This window comes from Ziziphus jujuba, chromosome 6 (assembly GCF_031755915.1).
Source record: "Ziziphus jujuba cultivar Dongzao chromosome 6, ASM3175591v1".
In the NCBI taxonomy this organism is placed as follows: Eukaryota; Viridiplantae; Streptophyta; class Magnoliopsida; order Rosales; family Rhamnaceae; genus Ziziphus; species Ziziphus jujuba.
In genome coordinates this window covers 3207040-3231703 of record NC_083384.1, presented here as the reverse complement: position 1 = coordinate 3231703, position 24664 = coordinate 3207040, and the positions used below count along the sequence as shown (strand labels likewise).

At 36.2% G+C, this 24664-nt stretch overlaps 2 pseudogenes; both read right to left on the bottom strand.

Moving 5' to 3' along the window:
- Positions 1–485: 485 nt before the first annotated feature.
- LOC132804243 (photosystem I P700 chlorophyll a apoprotein A1-like) lies at positions 486–13872 on the bottom strand (annotated as a pseudogene).
- A 2921-nt stretch (positions 13873–16793) lies between these two features.
- The window catches only part of LOC132804242 (ATP synthase subunit beta, chloroplastic-like), a 46883-nt pseudogene continuing 39012 nt past the window's right edge, over positions 16794–24664 (bottom strand).

Genomic DNA, 24664 nt, shown 5'->3' with positions numbered 1-24664 from the left:
CATGTGAGGCATAGGAGAGAGAAGGAAGATGATGATCTTGGAAATATCAAGGTAAACATTCCACCTTTCATGGGAAAAAGTGACCTGGAAGCTTACTTGGAATGGGAGGAACGAATGGAGATGAATTTTGATTGCCACAACTATTCGAAGGCTAAGAAGGTGAAATTGGCAGCAATGGAGTTTGGACATTATGCATTCCAATGGTGGACTAATGAGCAAAACACCTGAAGGAGAGTAGGTGATGAATTGATCACTACATGGTGACAAATGCAAGGACCCATGAGTACCATCACACTATCATAGGTTGCTGCATCAAAGGCTTCAATGTTTATCTAAAGGAAATAGGTCCATGGAAGATTACTACAAGGAGATGGAGATGCTTATGATGAGGTTGAGCATGAATGAAGATAGAGAAGCAACCATGGTAAGGTTCCTTGGTATAGACCCTCAGTTATTGGACTTAATCCTCCATAAAAGGTAAGAAATTATGCATATTTTGACCAATTCAAGGTGAAAAAATGGGTTGCTCCCTTAGCAAAACTGGGATAAAGTTTAGCCAAAAGATTATTATTCAAGACAAATTCATGAGGAAGTGGAATCTCTTTAGGATTTACTCCAGCATTTAGAAATTCATTAATTGGGAAAGATACATGTACTTGATGCCCTGCCCAAGAAAGAGACGCAAGTCCTAGTAGCCCTACTAAATGATGATTCAACATAGATTCTACACCTTGGAACCAAGCCAATTTTGGAGCAGCTTTGTAATAATGGAACCAACCAGAAAAAAGCATTAAGCCCGCAAAAACCAATGCACCAATTGCAGTACAATAGAGCTGTAATTCACTAGTTATTCCGCATGCTCGCCAAAGCTGAAAAGAACTAGAGGTTATTTGTATTCCTTGGAAACCACCACCTACATCACCATTCAATATTTCTCGACCCACTATTGGCCAAACCACCTAGGCACTAGGCCCAATGTGAGTAGGATCGCTTAGCCATGCTTCATAATTGGAAAAACAAGCACCGTGGAAATACATAGCACTTAGCCAAAGAAAAATGATGGAGAGTTGGCTGAAATGGGCACTAAATACTTTTCGAGAATCTCCTCCAAATCATTGGTATGGCTATCGAAATCGTAAGCAATAGCGTGTAGGTTCTAGATCCAAGGGGTAGTACTGGTCCTTTAGCTATTGTTCTTAAGAAATGACCTGGTCTAGCCCATTCCTCAAAAGAAGTTTTTATGGGATCCCTATCTGATACGAACCTAGGACGACCTGCTCCTAAACCCGTATTATATTAGGCCGGATCTTAATTAAGTTCAAGTTCTAATGGATTGGACCGCAACCCCTAACCAACCTGTGGTTAGAAACCTTGGTATAATGTAGACGCCACAATAGGGGATGGAAAACCTATTGATAAGTCAAGCTAAAACAACCAATTCTCTAATGGTGTTTTAGGTGTTCTCAAAGAACAAAGAGATAATTAATCTCACAAGTATTTTCTTAATCAAATCAAAGTTTTTATTCTTATTGAAAAATAAGCCTTTAAATACATTTGAAAGAAACAGAATAAACCTTAAAAAAATAATTCAAAACCGGACTCCTATAGGAATTAGGAAACTTCACCGAATTCTAATATGTCCTAAACTAAGTTTCCTAAACTAAATTTGATTAATTAATTCCTTTATTCTGAATTAGGAATTAATTAATTTACAATGAAAATAATAAAATAATAACATTCCTAAACTTATTTGTCCAGAAAATAAATAAATAAAAACTAAAAAGTAATGGTAGTTTCCTAAAACAAAAAGTAGAATAAAATTAGGAAACTATAATACTAGCTTTTTTGACTAATTTGACTTTGACCAATCTTTGACATCTTTAAGCTCCAAATCAGCTTCTAGATGCTTTGTAGGATGCCAAATAAGCTGAATATGAAGTCCCACACGTTGCCCATGCTTGGAAAAATAAGAAAAGGCTAATACAGTAAAATACAGTAAAGCCAGCAAGCAATACAACAAATTCGGCCAAATTGTTGATGCTGTTCGTACAAGCCCTTTTTGATTGCATTTGAGGCTGCTTTAACTTGATTCCATGACCTCTTGGGCATATGTATTGAACCCATAAATCATTGGAACCATTTCATGCTTCCCGGACTCCAAAAATGCACCAAAACCTTCACCCGAGTCCGTATTGGCTTCTATTGCTTGTATGAGTAAAACAGGCCTTGGTTCTTTAGATATGGCCAACCCCTCTTGACTATGACTTATTCCTTGTATGAAGACAGCAAGATTGTCCTTGAACTTCTTGGCTTGGGCCCTAGTGATCGGTCCCACCTTCATTTGTATTGGGTCAGCACCCCAGCGGGTTGTTGGTCGAACAGTCTCGGGTGGATTCGCATCATTCCCCTCCTCTTGAAAAGGATTTGTCCTCAAATCGAAGTCATCACCTGCAGCAAAAGGAGATAAATCAGCAACATTAAAGGTGGCACTAACACTATACTCCTCAAATCGAAGTCATCACCTGCAGCAAAAGGAGATAAATCAGCAACATTAAAGGTGGCACTAACACTATACTCCTCAAATCGAAGTCATCACCTGCAGCAAAAGGAGATAAATCAGCAACATTAAAGGTGGCACTAACACTATACTCACCCGGTAGATCAAGTTTGTAGGCATTGTCGTTTATCCTCTCCAAAACTTGAAAGGGTCCATCACCCCTCGGCATGAGTTTTGATTTCCTTTGTTCGGGAAATCTTTCTTTCCTTAAATGCAGCCACACCCAATCTCCAGGTTCAAACACCATTGATTTTCGGCCTTCATTAGCCACCTTTGCATATTGCTCGGTCCTCCTCTCAATGTTCGCTCGTGTCTTCTCATGAATCTGCTTTACAAAATTAGCTTTTTGTTTTCCATCTAGATTAGCACGCTCACTTAAAGGCAAAGGTGTTAAATCTAATGGAGTCAAAGGATTAAAACCATAAACAATTTCAAATGGAGTAAATTTAGTTGCTGAATGTAAAGGCCTATTATATGCAAATTCAACATGTGGCAAACATTCTTCCAAAGTCCTTAAATTTATACTAATTAATGCTCTTAACAATTCAGACAAGGTTCTATTTACTACTTCGGTTTGTCCATCAGTTTGTGGATGACAAGTAGTTGAAAATAAAAGCTTAGTACCTAATTTAGCCCACAATGTTTTCCAAAAATAGCTTAAGAACTTAGCATCCCTATCCGAAACAATAGTTCTTGGCATTCCATGCAATCTCACAATTTCCTTGAAAAATAAATTAGCAATATTGGATGCATCATCAGTTTTGTTACATGCAATAAAATGTGCCATCTTAGAAAACCTATCTACTACAACAAATATTGAATCCTTACCTGTCCTTGACCTAGGCAACCCAAGAATAAAATCCATAGACAAATCTACCCAAGGATAGGTAGGGATCGGCAAAGGCTTATACAATCCATGCGGTTTCAATGTTGATTTTGTTTTTCGGCACTTCAAACATCTTTCACAAATTCTCTCAACATCTCTCCTCATGTTAGGCCAATAAAAATGTTCTTGCAGCAAGGATAAAGTTTTTAAAATACCAAAATGACCCATTAAACCACCCCCATGACCTTCCCGAACCAATAATTCCCTAATACTACAATTAGGCACACAAAGTTTGTTTTCCTTAAATAAATATCCCTCAAATATGTAAAATTTATTAAATCCATGTTTCAAACAGGTTTTAAAAATTTCTCAAAAATCACTATCATGCTCATAAAGTTCTTTCAATTGTTCAAATCCAAGCAACCTAGCATCTAAGGTAGAAAAGAGCACATATCTTCGGGATAATGCATCGGCAACCACATTTTCCTTACCTTTTTTGTAGCGGATCACATATGGAAATGTTTCAATAAATTCAATCCACTTAGCATCCCTTCGGTTGAGCTCTCCTTGACCCTTGATATGCTTCAAAGACTCATGATCCGTATGAATCACAAACTCCTTTGGCATGAGATAATGCTGCCACGTCTCCAAAGCCCTCACCAAAGCATACATCTCCTTGTCATAAATCGGGTAGTTTAGGGCAGCTCCATTTAATTTTTCACTAAAGTAGGCTATGGGCCTTCCTTCTTGCATTAAAACAGCTCCAATACCTACACCCGAAGCATCACACTCAATTTCAAAAGTCTTAGAAAAATTTGGTAAAACTAACAAAGGTGCATTACACAATTTTTCTTTCAATTAATTAAAAGATTTTTCTTGTACTTCCCCCCATTTGAAACAAACATTCTTCTTGACAACTTCATTCAATGGTGCTGCTATGGTACTAAAATCCTTGACAAATCTTCTGTAAAAGCTTGCCAAGCCATGAAAGCTCCTCACTTGGGTGATAGAAGTAGGAACCGGCCACTCTTGAATTGCTTTCACCTTAGCTTGGTCAACTTTGATTCCTGCAACACTTATTACAAAACCTAAAAATACAAGCTCTTCTTTGCAAAATTCACATTTTTTAATGTTAGCAAACAATCTTTCCTTTTTAAGAACTTGCAAAACTTGCCTAAGTTGATCCACATGGTCATCCAAATTTTGGCTATATATTAAAATGTCATCAAAATAAACAACCACAAATTTACCAATAAATGGACGCATTACATGATTCATAAGCCTCATGAAAGTACTAGGTGCATTAGATAATCCAAAAGGCATAACTAACCATTCATACAGCCCATATTTAGTTTTGAATGCGGTTTTCCATTCACCACCTTCTTTCATCCTAATTTGGTGATAACCACTCCTAAGATCAATTTTTGTAAACATGCAAGCACCATGCAACTCATCAAGCATATCATCTAATCTAGGAATGGGATGTCTATATTTGATGGTAATGTTGTTTATAGCCCTCCAATCAACACACATTCTCCAAGAACCATCCTTTTTAGGTACCAACAAAACAGGAACAGCACATGGACTTAACTCTCATGAATGTATCCTTTATCAAGCAAATCACTTACCTGCTTTTGCAGCTCCTTTGTTTCTTCGGGATTGCTCCTATAAGCTGGTCTATTTGGTATGGCAGCCCCTGGAACAAAGTCAATTTGATGTTCTATCCCTTGAATAGGTGGTAGTCCACTTGGAATCTCATTTGGGAAGACATCTCCAAATTCCTTCAAAAGAGAAATCATTGAACTTGGCAATTCAAGTTCTTCAAAGTTAGTTTGATCATTAAAATAATTTTCTTTGTAAAGCACGACCAGAAAAGGTTTCTTACACTCAATAACCTTATTAATATCCCCTAAACTCAAATAAAAATTGCTACTTAACCTTTCCTTTCTTTCTTTTTCTTTTCTTCCCTTGGATTGGCGCAAACCGTCGGATTTCTCTTCCTTCTCCAAGCTCGCGGGTTTACCACTTCCTTTTCCCTCTCTTTTGGCTTTCCCTTGATCTTTCCACTCAATATGAACCTTAGAAACCTTACCATGGTCAGCAACCTCAATCTTACCTTCTTGAAAGGATGGTGAAGCCGTTGGTGCCATACTTGATTTTTCCTTGAGCTTTTCGGCTTCTCTCCTTTGTTGCATTTGTAATTGGTCTTTGTAAACCTCTTTAGGAGATAATGGTTCCAGCTTGACCTTCTTCCCTTTAAACCTGAAAACAATAATATTTTCTCGACCAAAATGAGTAGCATCTTTATCAAAGGCCCATAGCCTACTTTAGTGAAAAATTGAATGGAGCTGCCCTAAACTACCCGACTTATGACAAGGAGATGTATGCTTTGGTGAGGGCTTTGGAGACGTGGCAGCACTATCTTATGCCAAAGGAGTTTGTGATTCATACGGATCATGAGTCTTTGAAGCATATCAAGGGACAAGGAAAGCTCAACTGAAGGCATGCTATGTGGATTGAGTTTATTAAAACATTTCCATATGTGATCCGCTACAAAAAAGGTGATGATTTCGATTTGAGGACAAATCCTTTTCAAGAGGAGGGGAATGATGCGAATCCACCTGAGACAGCTCGACCAACAACCCGCTGGGGTGCTGACCCATTACAAATGAAGGTGGGCCCGATCACTAGGGCCCAAGCCAAGAAGTTCAAGGACAATCTTGCTGTCTTCATACAAGGAATAAGTCATAGTCAAGAGGGATTGGCCATATCTAAAGAACAAAGGCCTGTTTTACTCATACAAGCAATAGAAGCCAAAACGGGGTCGGGTGACGTTTTTGGTAACAATAAAGAGGCCGGGTTGTATGAATTGGAACCCCATCTTTATGGGTTTAATTTATATGGAGGATGAGTCATAGAAACCAGCCAAAGCAGCTTCAAAGCCGACCAACAAGGAGGTTTGCGCACAAGGAGAAGGAAAGGCCGGATTTGCTGTATTCTTCGCGGGCTTTACTGTATTTTACTGTATTAGCCTTTTCTCTTACTTCCAAGCAAGGGCAACATGGAGAACTTCACAATAAGCTTATTTGGCATCCTACAAAGCATATTGAAGCTGATTTGGAGCTCACTTGGATCAAAGAATTGGTCAAAGTCAATGTAGTCAAAAAGCTAGTATTTTAGTTTCCTAATTTTATTCTACTTTTTGTTTTAGGAAACTACCATTATTTTTAGTTTCTATTTATTTATTTTCTGGACAAATAAAATTAGAAAAGTTATTATTTTATTATTTTCTTTGTAAATTAATTAATTCCTAATTCAAAATAAAGGAATTAATTAATCCAAATTAGATTAGGAAAAGGAAAGTTTCGGCCAAGGTAGAATTCTCCATTGAGTGGCCAGTTTTTCCTAGGGTTTTTAGGGTTTATTTTGTTTCTTTCAAAGCCTATTTAAAGGCTTATTTTTCATTAATAAGATAACTTTAAAACTTTGATTTGATTAAAAAAATACTTGTGAGATTAATTATCTCTTTGTTCTTTGAGAACACCTAAAACACCATTAGAGAATTGGTTGTTTTAGTTTGACTTATCAATAGGTTTTCCATCCCCTATTGTGGCGTCTACATTATACCAAGGTTTCTAACCACAGGTTGGTTAGGGGTTGAGGTCCATCCCATTAGAACTTGAACTTAATTAAAGATCCGGGCTAATATAATACGGGTTTAGGAGCAGGTCGTCCTAGGTTCGTATCACTAATAGTATATGTCCAGCAATCATGGGTACAATATCACATAAAACTACATCCTCATATCTACCTATATTAAATTTTACTTTGGCTTGTTTGTTTACTTTCATCTCACCACTATCATTAAGCCATTGTAATCTATAAGGTTCTGGATGTTTAATTGTTTTCAAGCCTAATTTATCAACTACAAGATTACTTATCACATTAGTACAACTCCCACTATCTATAGTCATGCTACAAATTTTACCTTGTATTTCGCAGCGAGTGTGGAAGATGTTTTCTCTTTGTATTCTCCTTGAAACCAAGCTCAACTCGGCATTAGATGTATCTACAGGTTCGGCTTCATCTTCATTGCAATCCTCCTCTTGCTCGGTTTCAGCCCCACTTTCTTCACTTGCGGATTCCAGCTCACCATCACCCTTTAATACCATGATTCTTCTATTTGGGCATTGGCTGGTTATGTGTCCTCTTCCTTGGCACTTAAAACAAATTATTTCTCTGGATTTTTGAGGTTTAGGATCAGATTTTATCTCACCTCTAAGTGCTTGGACAGATTCGGTCTTGACCTCCCTTCTTGGCCAGTTGGTAGATTCTTCTCCTAATTTCGGCTTCAACTTGTTTTCATAAGTGGAATTGTTTTTCCAGCCACTTGAACTTGTCCTTCTACTGCTAGAAACTCCTCCAAACCGTGTACTAACACCCCTCCTCTTGAATTGGTTCTCAAGCTTAATGGCTACATGCAACATCTCCTCCAATTCCAAGTATTGTTGTAATTCAAGTTGGTTGGCAATGTCACGGTTCAAACCACCAAGAAATCTCGCCATTGTTGCTTCTCTATCCTCATTCATATTCAGCCTCATCATTAACATCTCTATCGCTTTGTAATAATCCTCCATGGACCTACTTCCTTAAGACAAAGATTGAAGCCTTTGATGCAGCAACCTTTGGTAATGAGATGGCACAAACCGCTTTCTCATGGCTCCTTTCATTTGACGCCACGTTGTAATCAAGTCATCACCAACCCTCCTTCGGGTGCTTTGCTCATTTGTCCACCATTGGAGTGCATAATGGCCAAACTCCATTGCTGCCAACTTCACCTTCTTACCTTCCGAATAGTTGTGGCAGTCAAAAATCATCTCCATTTTTTCTTCCCACTCCAAATAAGCTTCGGGATCACTTTTACCCATAAAAGGTGAGATATTAACCTTGATATTTCCCAAATCATCATCTGTATCTTCCCTCCTATATCTCCCACGGCCAGCTCTATCTTGGACAGCAAAGGTTTCGTCCATACCTTCCTCAAAGTCACTGTCGAATGGCTCCTCATCAAATTCCTCTCTCGGCCTCTCGCGACCTCCTCGTCCTCGGCCTCGTCCTCCATGGAATTCTTGCCTATTTCTTGTATTCAGCCTTCCTTGTGAGGCTTCTGGTCTTCCCACTCTTTGATTTACATGCTCAACTTGAGCACTAACCCACTGTATTGATTCCAAAACAGCTCTCATGTCCACTTGGTCTCCACTTCCGGTAGCTCGGTCATCGCCATGGAATGCTACGGACTCTTCCTCATTGATCCTCAAGGGTGGATCCCCTCTTCTTATTCTAGAATTTGCCATGTTAGTAAAATACTGCAAAAATAAAATAAATCCTCACAATATTCACTCCCTCACGTGTTTCACTCAAACAAGGTCTCAACACTCGTGTTTGCACACTAGTTTCGGCTTTTACCCTCTTTTAAGCTCACACACTCTTGCCTTTTTCCACTCAATGAATTATCTCAAAGTTCTAATTAAAACACCCACAAAACAGCAATTAGATCACTAGTATGTTTTAATTAAACTTATCAACAAGACAGTAGCAAAAAGTAGGCAATACCGAAAGAATCCAACAAATCCTAATTTTTCGGCTTTCTAGACAAGAAAACACAAAATAATGGGAAAATGTTGGAATTTTTGAAAACTGCACCAGATGGTAGTAGATTATGAGTTCAAGAATAAAATTCCAGGAAAAGAAATTCAAATACGAACAAGAATCAAAGAGAACAAAATTATAGAAAAGTGTTGGTTGTTGTTCTTGTAATTCAAGTTTTGTATCAATTCCTTTATCTAATTTTAATCCAAATAATTTAAGCACCCAAAATCCAAATATCCAGCAGCAAAAATAGTTCTCCAGCAACTCAAATATTGAATAAATAATAAAAAACCAGCAGCTCCAACAAATTTTCAGCAAACAAATCAAACTCCAACAAACCGAAATATTTTTTTTTTCTTCTTTTTTTTTTTTGTTTTTTTGTTTTTTTTTTTGATCCTCAAAGGTGGATCTCCTCTCCTCATTCTTGATTCTGTCATGTTAGTATAATAATGCAATAAAAATAAAATAGGACCTTACAATTTCACTCCCTTACGTGTTTCACTCAAATGAGGACTCGTCACTCGTGTTTGCACACTAGTTTCGGCTTTTACCCTCTTTTAAGCTCACACACTCTTGCCTTTTTCCACTCAATGAATTATCTCAAAGTTCTAATTAAAACACCCAAAAAAGAGCAATTAGATCACTAGTATGTTTTAATTAAACTTATCAACAAAACAGTAGCAAAAAATAGGCAATACCGAAAGAGTCCAACAAATCCTAATTTTTTCGGCTTTCTAGACAAGAAAACACAAAATAATGGAAAAACATTGGAATTTTTGAAAACTGCACCAGATGGTAGGAGATTATGAGTTCAAGAATAAAATTCCAGGAAAAGAAATTCAAATACGAACAAGAATCAAATTGAACAAAAATATAGAATAGTTGTTGGTTGTTGTTCTTTATAATTCAAGTTTTGTATCAAATCCTTTAACTGATTTTAATCCAAATAATTTAAGCACCCAAAATCCAAATATCCAGCAGCAAAAATAATTTCCCATCAATTCAAATATTGAATAAATAAACAAAAACCCAGCAGCTCCAACAAATTCCCAGCAAACAAATCAAACTCCAACAAGCTGAAAAATATTTTTTTTCCTTTTTTTTTTTTTTTTATCTGGCTTTCCTCTTCTTTTTTTTTTTTTTTTTGTTTTTCTTCACTCACAGGACATAAACAACTGCAGTAGCAAGAGTAAGTACCAAAATTGCAATTCCAAATCCAAAACAAACACCAAACCCGTGACCTCCAAATAAACAAAATGTGCAGTTTTTTTTTTTTTTTTTAAATGTTGCTGCAAACTTCTTTTTTTTTTTTTTTCTTGTTTTCTTTTTTTTTTTGAATATATGAATGCAAATATTTAAAACTAAAACAGCAAAAGAAAATCAACAAAAACCAAATTAACAAGAACAATGATAAAAGACAACCAACAAACTAGGAAACAAAAATACGATAAAACCAGGAAATCCTAAATCAACTAGGAATGGATTTTTATTTTTATTTTTTAAGATGCTGAACGTGTATAGGATGGATGCAACCTTAACCTAATGCTAAAATTGCAGAATAACACAAAAAAACAAATAAAGCAATTAAAGATAGATCAAACCTGAACAAAACTTAGCTCTGATACCAAATGATACGAACCTAGGACGACCTGCTCCTAAACCCGTATTATATTAGCCCGGATCTTAATTAAGTTCAAGTTCTAATGGAATGGACCTCAACCCCTAACCAACCTATGGTTAGAAACCTTGGTATAATGTAGACGCCACAATAGGGGATGGAAAACCTATTGATAAGTCAAGTTAAAACAACCAATTCTCTAATGGTGTTTTAGGTGTTCTCAAAGAACAAAGAGATAATTAATCTCACAAGTATTTTCTTAATCAAATAAAAGTTGTATTCTCATTGAAAAATAAGCCTTTAAATAGGCTACAAAGCCACGAAATAAAACCCTAAAAATAAAGAAAAACCAGCCACCACAAATAAAGAAACCTAGTTGGCCGAAACTATACCTCCTTTCCTAATCTAAGTTTGATTAATTAATTCCTTTATATTAAATTAGGAATTAATTAATTTACAATGGAAAGAATAAAATAAAAACCTTACTAAAGTTATTTGTCCAGAAAATAAATAAATAAAAGCCAAAAAGTAATGGTAGTTTCCTAAAACAAAAAGTAAAAACAAATTAGGAAACTAAAAATGCTAGCCTTTTTTATTAAGTTGACTTTGATCAATATTTGACCTCTTTGAGCTTCAAATAAGCTGAGTATGAAGTCCCACACGTTGCCCATGCTTGGAAAAATAAGAAAAGGCTAATACAGTAAAATACAGTAAAGCCAGCAAGCAATACAACAAATTCGGCCAAATTGTTGATGCTGTCCGTACAAGCCCTTTTTGATTGTATTTGAGGCTGCTTTAACTTGATTCCATGACCTCTTAGGCATATGTATTGACCCCATAAATCATTGGAACCATTTCATGCTTCCCGGACTCCAAAAATGTACCAAAACCATCACCCGGGTCCGTACCAGTCTCCAGCGCTTGTATCAGCAAAACAAGTCTTGGTTCCTTGGTCATGATCATTCCTTCTTGATTATGATTTATCCTTTTAATAAGCACAGCAAGGTTATCCTTGAACTTCTTGGCTTGTGCTCTAGTGATTGGTCCCACCTTCAACCGTAACGGATTAGCACCCCGGCGGGTTATCGGTTCAGCGGGCTCGGGCGGAATCACATCATTCCCCTCTTCTTGAAAAGGATTTGTCCTCAAATCAAGATCATCACCTGCAGCAAAAGGAGTTAAATCAGAAATAATAAATGCAGCACTAACACTATACTCACCTATTAAATTAAGTTTGTAGGTATTCTCGTGAATCCGCTTCAAAACTTGAAAAAGTCCATCCGTAGGCGGCATGAGCTTTGACTTTCTTTGTTTAGAAAACCTTTCCTTTCGTAAGTGCAACCAAACCAATTGTCCTGGGTCAAACACTATTACAACAAAATCTAGAAATACATGCTCATTATGGTAAAAATTACACTTTTTAAAGTTAGCAAACAATATTTCCCAAATTTTCAAATTGCCACTAAGTAAATCTCTCAACAATGCAGATAAAGTTCTATGCAATAAAGACATCTTTAAATAAATATCTTTAAAATTCATGGTGAGAAATGATTTCTTATTCATAATTACTTTATTAACATCACCAAAGCTAAGATAAAAATTTATATTTTTCCTTTCTTTTTCTTTCACACTCACTGATTCAATGGGTTTTACATCACTCTCGGTTTTTGCACCAAATTTCTCACTTTCGGGTTTAATATAATTTTTCCACACAACCTGAGTATTAGAAGACTTACCTTGGAGAGCAACCTCACCTTTTCCCTCTTTATTGGATGGTAGTCCACTTGGAATTTCATTTGGGAAGATATCTCCAAATTCCTTCAAAAGAGAAATCATTGAACTTGGCAATTCAAGTTCTTCAAAGTTAGTTTGATCATTAAAATAATTTTCTTTATAAATCATGACCAACAAAGGTTTCTTACACTCAATAACCTTATTAATATCCCCTAAACTCAAATAAAAGTTGCTACTTGACCTTTCTTTTCTTTCTTTTCCTTTTTCTCTCTCGGATTGGCGCAAACCTTTGGATTTCCCTTCCTTCTCCAAGCTCTCGGGTTTGCCACTTTGTGTTCCCTCTCTTTCGGTTTTTCCTTGATCTTTCCACTCAATATGAGTCTTAGAAACCTTACCTTGATCAGCAACCTCACTCTTACCTTCTTGAAAGGATGGTGAAGCCATTGGTGCCATATTTGCTTTTTCCTTGAGCTTTTCGGCTTGTCTCCTTTGTTGCATTTGTAATTGGTCTTTGTAAACCTCTTTAGGAGATAATAGTTCCAGCTTGACCTTCTTCCCTTTAAACCTGAAAACAATACTATTTTCTCGACCAAAATGAGTAGCATCTTTATCAAATTGCCATGGTCTACCTAATAGTATATGTCCAGCAATCATGGGTACAATATCACATAAAACTACATCCTCATATCTACTTATATTAAATTTTACTTTGGCTTGTTTATTCACTTTTATTTCACCACTATCATTAAGCCATTGTAATCTATAAGGTTCTGGATGTTTAATAGTTATTAAGCCTAAGTTATCAACTACAATGTTACTAATTACATTTGTACAACTTCCACTATCAATAATCATACTACAAATCTTACCTTCAATTTCACATCTTGTGTGGAAGATGTTCTCTCTTTGAATTTCATCCTCATCTTTCTATGCAGCAAGTACTCTCCTAGAAAGCAAGTTTAATTCAGCATTGGATGCTTGCAAGGTTTCGGGTTCATCCTCCAAGTCCTCCTCCTCTTGCTTGGCTTCATCCTCACTTTCTTCACTTTCCGATTCTAGCTCGTCATTGCCCTTTAACACCATGATTCTTCTATTCGGGCATTGGCTAGCAATGTATCCTCCTCCTTGGCACTTAAAACACACAACATCATGAGTTCTACAAGGTTTAGGATCTAGTTTTACCTCATTCTTTGGTGCTTGGACAGATTTGGTTCTAGTCTCCTTCCTTGGCCAGTTTGAACTTTCTTCTTTGACTTTCAGATTTCGCTTGCTTTCATAGATGGGATTGTTCCTCCAGCCACTTGAATTGGACCTTCCACTGTTGGAAACACCTCCAAACCATGATCTTACACCCCTCCTCTTGAATTGATGCTCTAATTTAATAGCCACATGCAACATCTCCTCCAATTCCACATATTGTTGCAATTCTAGTTGATTGGCTATTTCACGATTTAAACCACCAAGAAACCTTGCCATGGCTGCTTCCATATCTTCATTCAAGTTCAATCTCATCATAAGCATCGCCATCTCCTTGTAATAAACCTCCACGGATCCATGTCCTTGAGATAAAGATTGAAGTCTTTGATGCAGCAACCTATGATAGTGTGATGGTACGAATCGATTCCGCATGGCTCCTTTTCATTTCTCGCCATGTAGTAATCAAGTCATCACGAACTCTCCTTCAGGTGTTTTGCTCATTGGTCCACCATTGGAGTGCATAATGGCCAAACTCCATTACTACCAATTTCACCTTCTTAGCCTCTGAATAATTATGGCGGTCAAATATCATCTCTATCTTTTCTTCCCACTCCAAATATTCTTCGGGGTCACTTTTTCCCATGAATGGTGGGATGTTGATCTTCATATTGCTAAGATTGTCATCTGTTTCTTCCCTCCTATATCTTCCATGGCCAGCTCTATCTTGGACAGCAAAAGTTTCATCCATACCTTCCTCAAAGTCTCCACTGAATGGCTCCTCGTCAAATTTCTCTCTCGGTCTCTCGCGACCTCCTCGTCCTCCATGGAATTCTTGCCTATTTCTTGTGTTCGGAATTCCTTGGGAAACTTCTAGCCTTCCCATCCTTTGATTCACATGCTCAACTTGAGCATTAACCTGCTATATTGACTCCAAAACAGCTCTCATGTCCACTTAGTCTCCATTCCCGGTAGCTCGGGCATCGCCATGGAATGCTACGGACTCCTCCTCATTGATCCTCAAGGGTGGATCTCCTCTCCTCATTCTTGATTCTGTCATGTTAGTATAATAATGCAATAGAAATAAAATTGGACCTTACAATTTCACTCCCGTACGTGTTTCACTCAAATGAGAACTCGACACTCGTGTTTGCACACTTGTTTCGGCTTTTTACCCTCTTTTAAGCTCAACACTCTTGCCTTTTTCCACTCAATGAGTTATCTCAAAGTTCTAATTAAAACACCCACAAAACAGCAGTTAGATCACTAGTATGTTTTAATTAAACTTATCAGCAAAACAATAGCAAAAAGTAGGCAATACCGAAAGAATCCAACAAATCCTAATTTTTCGGCTTTCTAGACAAGAAAACACAAAATAATGGAAAAACGTTGGAATTTTTGAAAACTGCACCAGGTGGTAATAGATTATGAGTTCAAGAATAAAATTCTAGAAAAAGAAATTCAAATACAAACAAGAATCAAAGAGAACAAAAATACAGAAAACTGTTGGTTGTTGTTCTTGTAATTCAAGTTTTGTATCAATTCCTTTGACTAATTTTAATCCAAATAATTTAAGCACCCATAATCCAATTATCCAGCAGCAAAGATAGTTCCCCAGCAACTCAAATATTGAATAAATAATCAAAAAACCAGCAGCTCCAACAAATTTCCAGCAAATAGGTCAAACTCAAACAAACCGAAATATTATTATTATTATTATTTTTTTATTCGGCTTTACCTCTTCCCCTTTTTTTTATTTTTTTTTCGTTTTTCACTCATAGAACATAAACAACTGCAGTAGGAAGAATAATTACCAAATTTGCAATTCCAACTCCAGAAATTCACCAAACCCGTGATCTCCAAATAAACACAAATGTGCAGTTTTTTTTTTTTTTTTAAATGTTGCCGCAAACTCTTTTTTTTTTTTTTTTTTAATATATGAATGCAAATATTTAAGACTAAAACAGCAAAAAAAAAAAAATCAACAAAAACCAAAATCAACAAGAACAATGATGAAAAACAACAAACAAACTAGGAAACAAAAATACGGTAAAACTAGGAATTCCTAATACAACTAGGAATTAATTAATTAATTATTTTTTTTTTAAAGATGCAGAACGTGTATGGGATGGATGCAACCTTAACCTAATGCTAAAATTGCAGAATAATACAAAAACAAATAAAGATAGATCAAACTTGAACAAAATTTAGCTCTGATACCAAATGATACAAACCTAGGACGACCTGCCCCTAAACCCGTATTATATTAGCCCGGATCTTAATTAAGTTCAAGTTCTAAAAGAATTGACCTCAACCCCTAACCAACCTGTGGTTAGAAACCTTGGTATAATGTAGATGCCACAATAGGGGATGGAGAACCTATTGATAAGTCAAGCTAAAACAACCAATTCTCTAATGGTGTTTTAGGTGTTCTCAATGAACAAAGAGATAGTTAATCTCACAAGTATTTTCTTAATCAAATCAAAGTTTTTTTTTATTGACAACTGAGCCTTTAAATAGGCTACAAAGCCACGAAATAAAACCCTAGAACATAAAGAAAACCAGCCACCACACATAAAGAAACCTAGTTGGCCGAAACTCTACTTCCTTTCCTAATCTAAGTTTGATTAATTAATTCCTTTATATTAAATTAGGAATTAATTAATTTACAATGGAAAGAATAAAATAAAAACCTTCCTAAAGTTATTTGTCCTGAAAATAAATAAATAAAAGCCAAAAAGTAATGGTAGTTTCCTAAAACAAAAAGTAAAAACAAATTAGGAAACTAAAAATGCTAGCCTTTTGATCAAGTTGACTTTGATCAATCTTTGACCTCTTTGAGCTCTAAATCAGCTTCTAGATGCTTTTTAGGATGAAAAATAAGCTGAATATGAAGTCCCACACGTTGCCCATGCTTGGAAAAATAAGAAAAGGCTAATACAGTAAAATACAGTAAAGTCAGCAAGCAATACAGCAAATTCGGCCAAATTGTTGATGCTGTCCATACAAGCCCTTTTTGATTGCATTTGAGGCTGCTTTAACTTGATTCCATGACCTCTTAGGCATATGTATTGAACCCATAAATCACTGGAACCATTTCATGCTTCCTGGACTCCAAAAATGTACCAAAACCGTCACCCGGGTCCGTACCAGTCTCCAGCGCTTGTATCAGCAAAACAGGTCTTGGTTCCTTGGTCGTGATCATTTCTTCTCTATTATGATTTATCCTTTGAATAAGCACAGCAAGGTTATCCTTGAACTTCTTGGGTTGTGCTCTAGTGATTTGTCCCACCTTCATCCGTAACGGATTAGCACCCCAGCGGGTTATCGGTTGAGCGGGCTCGGGCGGAATCACATCAGCTATAATGTCCTGAAGTTCGTTGTAACGTTGTAAAGTTTGTTTAACTCTTTGTGCAGTTTCATAATGTTATTCACTAACAATCCGAGGTTGGAGCATAGTTGACATTGAATCTGAAGGATCTACTGCTGGATAGATACCTTTGGTAGCCAATCCTTTTGGTAGTACAGTAGTAGCATCTAAATGTGCAAATGTTATGGCCAGAGCGGGATCGGTGAAATCATCCATGGGTACATAAACTACTTGAATAGAAGTTATGGACCCCTCTTTGGTAGAAGTAATTCGTTCTTGTAAAAAACCCATTTCGGTACTAAGAGTGGGTTGATATCCCACAGCGAAGGGCATTATACCAAACAAGGCTGATACTTTGGATCCCACTTGGACAAAATGAAAGATATTGTCAATAAATAGAAGTATGTATTGTTCATTAACATTTCAAAAATATTCTGCCATAGTTAGGGCAGTTAAACCAACTCTCATACGCGGTCCTAGTGGTTCATTCATCTGATCGTAGACTAGAGCTACTTTTGGTTCTAAAATATTTTTTTCATTAATTACTCCATATTCTTTCATTTCTATGTAAAGATCATTGCCTTCACGAGTACGTTCACCTCCTCCACCAAATATGGATACGCCCTTATGAGCTTAGGCAATGTTGTTGATCAATTCCATAATGAGTACTGTTTTGCCCACTCCCACTCCCTCAAATAGTCCTATTTTTCCTTCGTGGCAATAAGGGGCTAAAAGATCTACTACTTGAATTCCTGTTTAAAAAATCGATAATTTTGTATCCAACTGTATAAAGGCAAGCACAGATCTATATGTAAGAGATGTTGTGTGTGTATCTACAGGACCTAAATTATCAATGGGCTCTCCAGGCACGTTGAAAATTCATCCTAGCATCGCTCCACCAACTAGAACACTTAGAGGAGCTCCGGTGTCAACCACTTCCATTCCTCTTGTTAGACTGTCTGTAGCACTCATAGCTACGACTCTAACTCAATTATTTCATAATAATTGCTGTACTTCACAAGTCACAAAAATTTTTTGACCAACAGTATCTTGGCCCTTATGATGTGATTCCGCCCGAACCCGCTGCGGTGCTGACTCGACACGGATGAAGACTAGGCCAATTACAAGAGCTCAAATTAAGAGATTTAAAGACTACCTAGGAGTATGTATACAGGGGGTAATCAATCTCAACAGAGCTTGTCCATACTTGAAGATACAAAGCCTATTCTAAGCATCAAAGTGGGGGAAGCCGATACGGACCCGGGTGACGATTTTGGTACATATTTGGAGTCCAGGAAGCATGAAATGGTTCCAATGCTTTATGGGTTCAATACATATGCCTAATAGGTCATGGAATCAAGTTAAAGCAGCCTCAAATGCAATGAAAAAGGGCTTGTACGGACAGCATCAACAATTTGGCCGAATTTGTTGTATTGCTTGCTGGCTTTACTGTATTTTACTGTATTAGCCTTTTCTCATACTTCCAAGCAAGGGCAACGTGAGGAACTTCACAATAAGCTTATTTGGCATTCCAAAAAGACTATTGAACCTGATTTGGAGTCCAATTGGATCAAAGAAGGGTCATTATCAACATAGTCGAAAATTACGATTTTTAGTTTCCTAATTTGTTTTTACTTTTTGTTTTAGGAAACTACCATTACTTTTTGGTTTTTATTTATTTATTTTCTGGACAAATAACTTTAGTAAGGTTTTTATTTTATTATTTCCCTTGTAAATTAATTAATTCCTAATTTAATATAAAGAAATTATTTAATCAAACTTAGATTAGGAAAGGAAGTATAGTTTCGGCCAACTAGGTTTCTTTATGTGTGTGGCCGGTTTTACCTAGGGTTTTTAGGGTTTATTTTGATTCTTTCAAAGCCTATTTAAAGGCTTATTTATCAATAAGAATTAACTTTGATTTGATTAAGAAAATACTTGTGAGATTAATTTTCTCTTTGTTCTTTGAGAACACCCAAAACACCATTAGAGAATTGGTTGTTTTGGCTTGACTTATCAATAGGTTTTCCATCCCCTATTGTGGCGTCTACATTATACGAAGGATTCTAACCATAGGTTGGTTAGGGGTTGACGTCAATTCCACTAGAACTTGAACTTAATTAAGATTCGGGCTAATATAATACGGGTTTAGGAGCAGGTCGTCCTAGGTTCGTATCATTTGGTATCGGAGCTAAATTTTGTTCAGGTTTGATCTATCTTTATTTGCTTTATTTGTTTTTGTGTTATCTGCAATTTTAGCATTAGGTTAAGGTTGCATCCATCCCCTACATGTTCTCCATCTTAGAAAAAAAATAATAATAATAAAATTTCATTTTTAGTTGAGTTAGGATTTCGTAGTTTTATCGTATTTTTGTTTCCTACTTTGTTGGTTGTTTTTCATCATTTTTCTTGTTAATTTTGGTTTTTGTTGATTTTTATTTTCTGTTTTAGTCTTCAATATTTGCATTCATATATTCAAAAAAGAAAAAAAAAAGAATTGCAATTATTTGGATTAAAAATAAAAAAACAAAAAAATAAAAATTTCAGTTTGTTGAAAATTGGTGTTGAAGTTTGTTGCTGGAAAATTCTTGTAACTGCTGTTTTGTTGATTATTTATTCCATATTTGGAGTTGCTGGAGAGTTATTTTTGCTGCTGGATATTTGAGCTTGAGTGCTAAATTATTTGGATTAAAATTAGTTAAAGGATTTGATACAAAAACTTGAATTACAAGAACAACAACCAACACTTTGATGGAATTTGGTGTAGGTTTATGTTGTTGTACCCTAGAGCACAATCATTCAAGGTGTTAGTCAATAATGATTGTTGTTGGTTCTTGGTTCTTGGTTCTTGATTTTGTTTTTTTTTTTTTGGGGTTTGTTTAGGTTTTCTTTCTGGTTTTAATGGAGGTTTAGGGTTCTTGAGAAGGTTGTTAGCTGTTGGGAAGAAGAAGAAACCAAAAATGTAGTAGTTGAGAGAGAGAGAGCCAAAAATGTTGTTTTTCAAAATCTGTTTTTTGAATATTTTCTTTCACAACGTTTTTCATTACAATTTTCATACTTTTAAATACATCAAAAAGACAATAAGGCATGCTGCCATATTGAGCAATAAATACAAAAACATTAAAAGTAACCAACCAAACCAAACTACCTCAACTAACTCTAATCAATGTGCTGGGCATGCAAGAAACCTTCTTTAATGGGCAGTTCATCTTGTCTAAGGCATTTGAATTTGAAAACCAGCTCCATTTGACTTGAAAATTGGAGGGAAGCCTTTTTGAATATTAAACTATGTTCTACCCAAAAACCAGATAAAACAAAGTCCATTTACCCATTCAAAAGTAATCAAACCCGAGGCAGTTTTGCCCAGTTTTCTGGGCAACAACACTGCACAAGGGTCAGATTGTTTTGGGCTTAACTCAGCCTTCCCAGCTCCAAATTGGGCCATTCTTTTTGCTACTTCTTCCTCTTCATATCTAGTTTATCATATCCAAAATTTAGGTCCAAATACCAAGCCTACTTCAAATGGAATCCAAGGAAGTGGACTTATATTGCTGGAAATACAATTCCAGCAACTAGACAAAAAAGGCCTTAAGCTAGATAATGAGCTTAGGGCATTACAAAAAGGATATTGTTCTTAAATATTACAAGATAAAATAAAATGCATAAACATAAATAATGTTTGGTCTTTGATGTTGCAAAACAAAGAGTGCAAGTGTAACCGAACTACCTTGCACATTGTGGCAAGATCACCACATTTCAACACACTTTTCTATATTTTTGTTCTCTTTGATTCTTGTTCGTATTTGAATTTCTTTTTCTAGAATTTTATTCTTGAACTCATAATATATTATCATGTGGTCCAGTTCTTCAAAATTCCAAATTTTTCTCATTAATTTGCTTTATTTTGTCTAGAAAAACCGAAAATAGGTATTTTCATTCCGTTCGGTATTTGTTTATTTTTGCTTACTGTTTTGTTGATAAGTTTAATTAAAGCATACTAGTGATCTAATTGCTGTTTTGTGGGTGTTTTAATTAGAACTTTAAGATAATTCATTGAGTGGAAAAAGTCAAGAGTGTGTGAGCTTAAAAGAGGGTAAAAAGATGAAACAAGTGTGCAAACACGAGTGTCGAGTCCTCATTTGAGTGAAACACGTAAGGGAGTGAAATTGTAAGGTCCTATTTTATTTCTATTGCATTATTATACTAACATGACAGAATCAAGAATGAGGAGAGGAGAGCCACCCTTGAGGATCAATGAGGAGGAGTCCGTAGCATTCCATGGCGATGCCCGAGCTACCGGGAGTGGAGACCAAGTGGACATGAGAGCTGTTTTGGAGTCAATACAGCGGGTTAGTGCTCAAGTTGAGCATGTAAATCAAAGAGTCGGAAGACTAGAAGCCTCACAAGGAATGCCGAACACAAGAAATAGGCAAGAATTCCATGGAGGGCGAGGCCGAGGACGAGGAGGTCACGAGAGACCGAGAGAGGAATTTGATGAGGAGCCATTCGGTGGAGACTTTGAATAAGGTATGGATGAAACTTTTGCTGTCCAATATAGAGCTGGCCATGCAAGATATAGGAGGGAAGATACAGATGATGATTTGGGAAATATCAAGGTTAACATCCCACCTTTTATGTGTAAAAGTGATCCCGAAGCTTATTTGGAGTGGGAAGAAAAAATGGAGATGATTTTTTACTGCCACAACTATTCGAAAGGTAAGAAGGTGAAGTTGGCAGCAATGGAGTTTGGAAATTATGCACTCCAATGGTGGACCAATGAGCAAAATAACCGAGGGAGAGTTGATGATGATTTAATCTCGACATGGCGTCAAATGAAAGGAGCAATGAGGAAACGGTTTGTGCCATCCCATTACCATAGGTTGCTGCATCAAAGGCTTCAATCTTTATCTCAAGGAACTAGGTCCGTGGAGGATTATTACAAAGAGATGGAGATGCTCATTGATGTGATTCCGGCCGAGCACGCTCCACCGATAACCCGCTGGGGTGCTGACTCGACACGGATGAAGACTAGGCCAATCACAAGAGCTCAAATTAAGAGATTTAAGGACAACCTGGGAGTATTTATACAGGGGGTAATCAATCTCAACAGATCTTGTCCATACTTGAAGATACAAAGCCTATTCTAAGCATCCAAGTGGTGGGAGCCGATACGGACCCGGGTGACGGTTTTGGTACATTTTTGGAGTCCGGGAAGCATGAAATGGTTCCAATGTTTTATGGGTTCAATACATATGCCTAATAGGTCATGGAATCAAGTTAAAGCAGCCTCAAATGCAAACAAAAAGGGCTTGTACGGACAGCATCAACAATTTGGCCGAATTTGCTGTATTGCTTGCTGGCTTTACTGTATTTTACTGTATTAGCCTTTTCTTATTTTACTACTTCTTCTATATTGCAAGGGGAGTTGAAGGGTACGAATAGCCAAGATTCGTTTCAGATATAATACAAATAGAATCTGATCCCTTGCATTCATTTGTTTAGATTTTCTTTTCATATTCTATTTCCCCATTTCCCCCTATGTTGTTACTTCCTGGGTTGTTACTTTCTGGAACCCATCTAAATGATGTGCGTGGTACATAGTTCTGCATCATTAACTATTTCATCCTATTAAATCAGCTCAGCTCATGTGGAAAAAGTATCTTTCAAAATTTGAAAATTGTACTGAATCCCTCTAATTTAATTGTTTATTTATTATTTTTTTATTAGAATTTCTTTATTTTTAGCCTATCCTTTTTTTTAAATTATACATAATATATGAAATGAATGAAACTTTAGCTCTTTGATCTATAAAAACACAAAAAATAAAAAACGAACTAATATTCTTTGAATATCTGCAGTTGCAGAAGTGAAGATGAGTTTCTGATTATTCGATGAGCAAGTTGTAGTTCATAAAAATCATGGGCAATATAATCCTTATGTAAAGGCCATCCTATCCAACTTTTCGACATTAAGATACATTGTGGATGTGGATGATTATTATAAGAGGTTCCCAACATATCATATGATTCCCTTTCTTGAAAATCAACACTTTTCCAAACCCAGAAAACAAACGGAATTCTAGGATTCCTCCTTGGGGTAAATACTTTTATGCATCCTTCTTACGTTGATCTATACCATACTTTATTCGCGTGAGGTGATACACACTGGCCAACAGTCCACCTGGTGCTACATCATAGGTACATTGGGAGCGTAGATAATTGTAACCATTTACATATAAAATGACATCAATGGAATGCCAATCCTTGGGCTTTATTTGTAAGTCTCTATTCCTTGGTAATCGAAGCCCAAAAATCTATGAACTAGCCCATGTTTGACTAACCAAGCAGATAAATGACCCTGCATGTTTTTTATCTCTCCCGTATTTTTATTTGTATTGTATAAGTAGTTTATTTGTATAAGCATTATAAATATTTGACATTTATGATTACGATGACATTTATAAAGATTGGCTTGCTGTTTTGTATTCTGTATCTATACAAAAAAAAAAATAAGCTCCTGCCTAATTCACTAATTCATGGGAAGATATTGAACTTTTGTATTTGAAAAGTGTTTTTGGGGGGATCTCTGAAGTAGATGGTGGTTGATAGAGTAATCCTTGATTATAATTTCCCGTATGAGTACTGCGTCCAACACGAAACTTGTGGTTGTAGTAAAACTCCGATTCACCTATTGAGATCTAATTCAATCTTCATAGATTTCTCGAGATATTTTCTTCCGAACTTTTGTTATAGCATCTATAACGGCTTATGGTTTAGGTGGACAACTGGGCAAATAGACATCTACGGGAATCAGCTTATCGACCCCCCAAACAGTACTTTAAGAATCAGTACTGAACATCCCCCTTGTTATTGTACATGCTCCCATAGTAATAACATATTTTGGTTCAGACATTTGTTCATATAATCTCACTAAGGAAGGGGCCATTTTCATTGTTACTATACCCATTATTAAAATTAGGTTAGCCTGTCTAGGACTAGATCTTGGCACTAGCCCATAACAATCAAAGTTGAATCGCGATCCTATTAATGAAGCAAATTCAATAAAGCAACAACTGGTACCATAGAGAAGCGGCCATAAACTGGAGAGTCTTGACCAATTTGAAAGATCACCTGATGTAGTTGAAATAACTAAATTTTGGATTGTTCAATTAAGGAAGGGAAAAACTCAATAATGGAATTCATAACTGTTTCAAATACATTTTTTTATTTATTGTCTGATGAATATTCAAGAGTTAAGACCATTCCAAAGCTCCTTTTTACCATGCATAAATTGAACCAACAATTAGCATAAACGTGAAAATTAAAGCTTCTATAAATATGGATGCCCCCAATACATCAAAACTCATTGCCCATGGATAAAGAAAAACCGTTTCAACATCCAAAACAACAAAAACGAAAGCAAACATATAATAACAGAGTCGAAATTGTAACCAAGCATCCCCCATTGGTTCTAATCCTGATTCATAACTCAAAAGTTTTTCGGGTCCTTTGCTGGGGCCTAAAACTCTGGAAATCAAAAATGCCAAAATAGGAATAACACTTGATATTATTATAAATGCCCATAAAATACCATATTCGTAAAGCAAAAACATAAATGTACTCCTATTGATAATGTGGAAAATATACCGGATTAATTGATTTGAATTGGAATTAATTGTCAAGTCATCTATAATTGCTTAGTGCTGTGGTATATGTC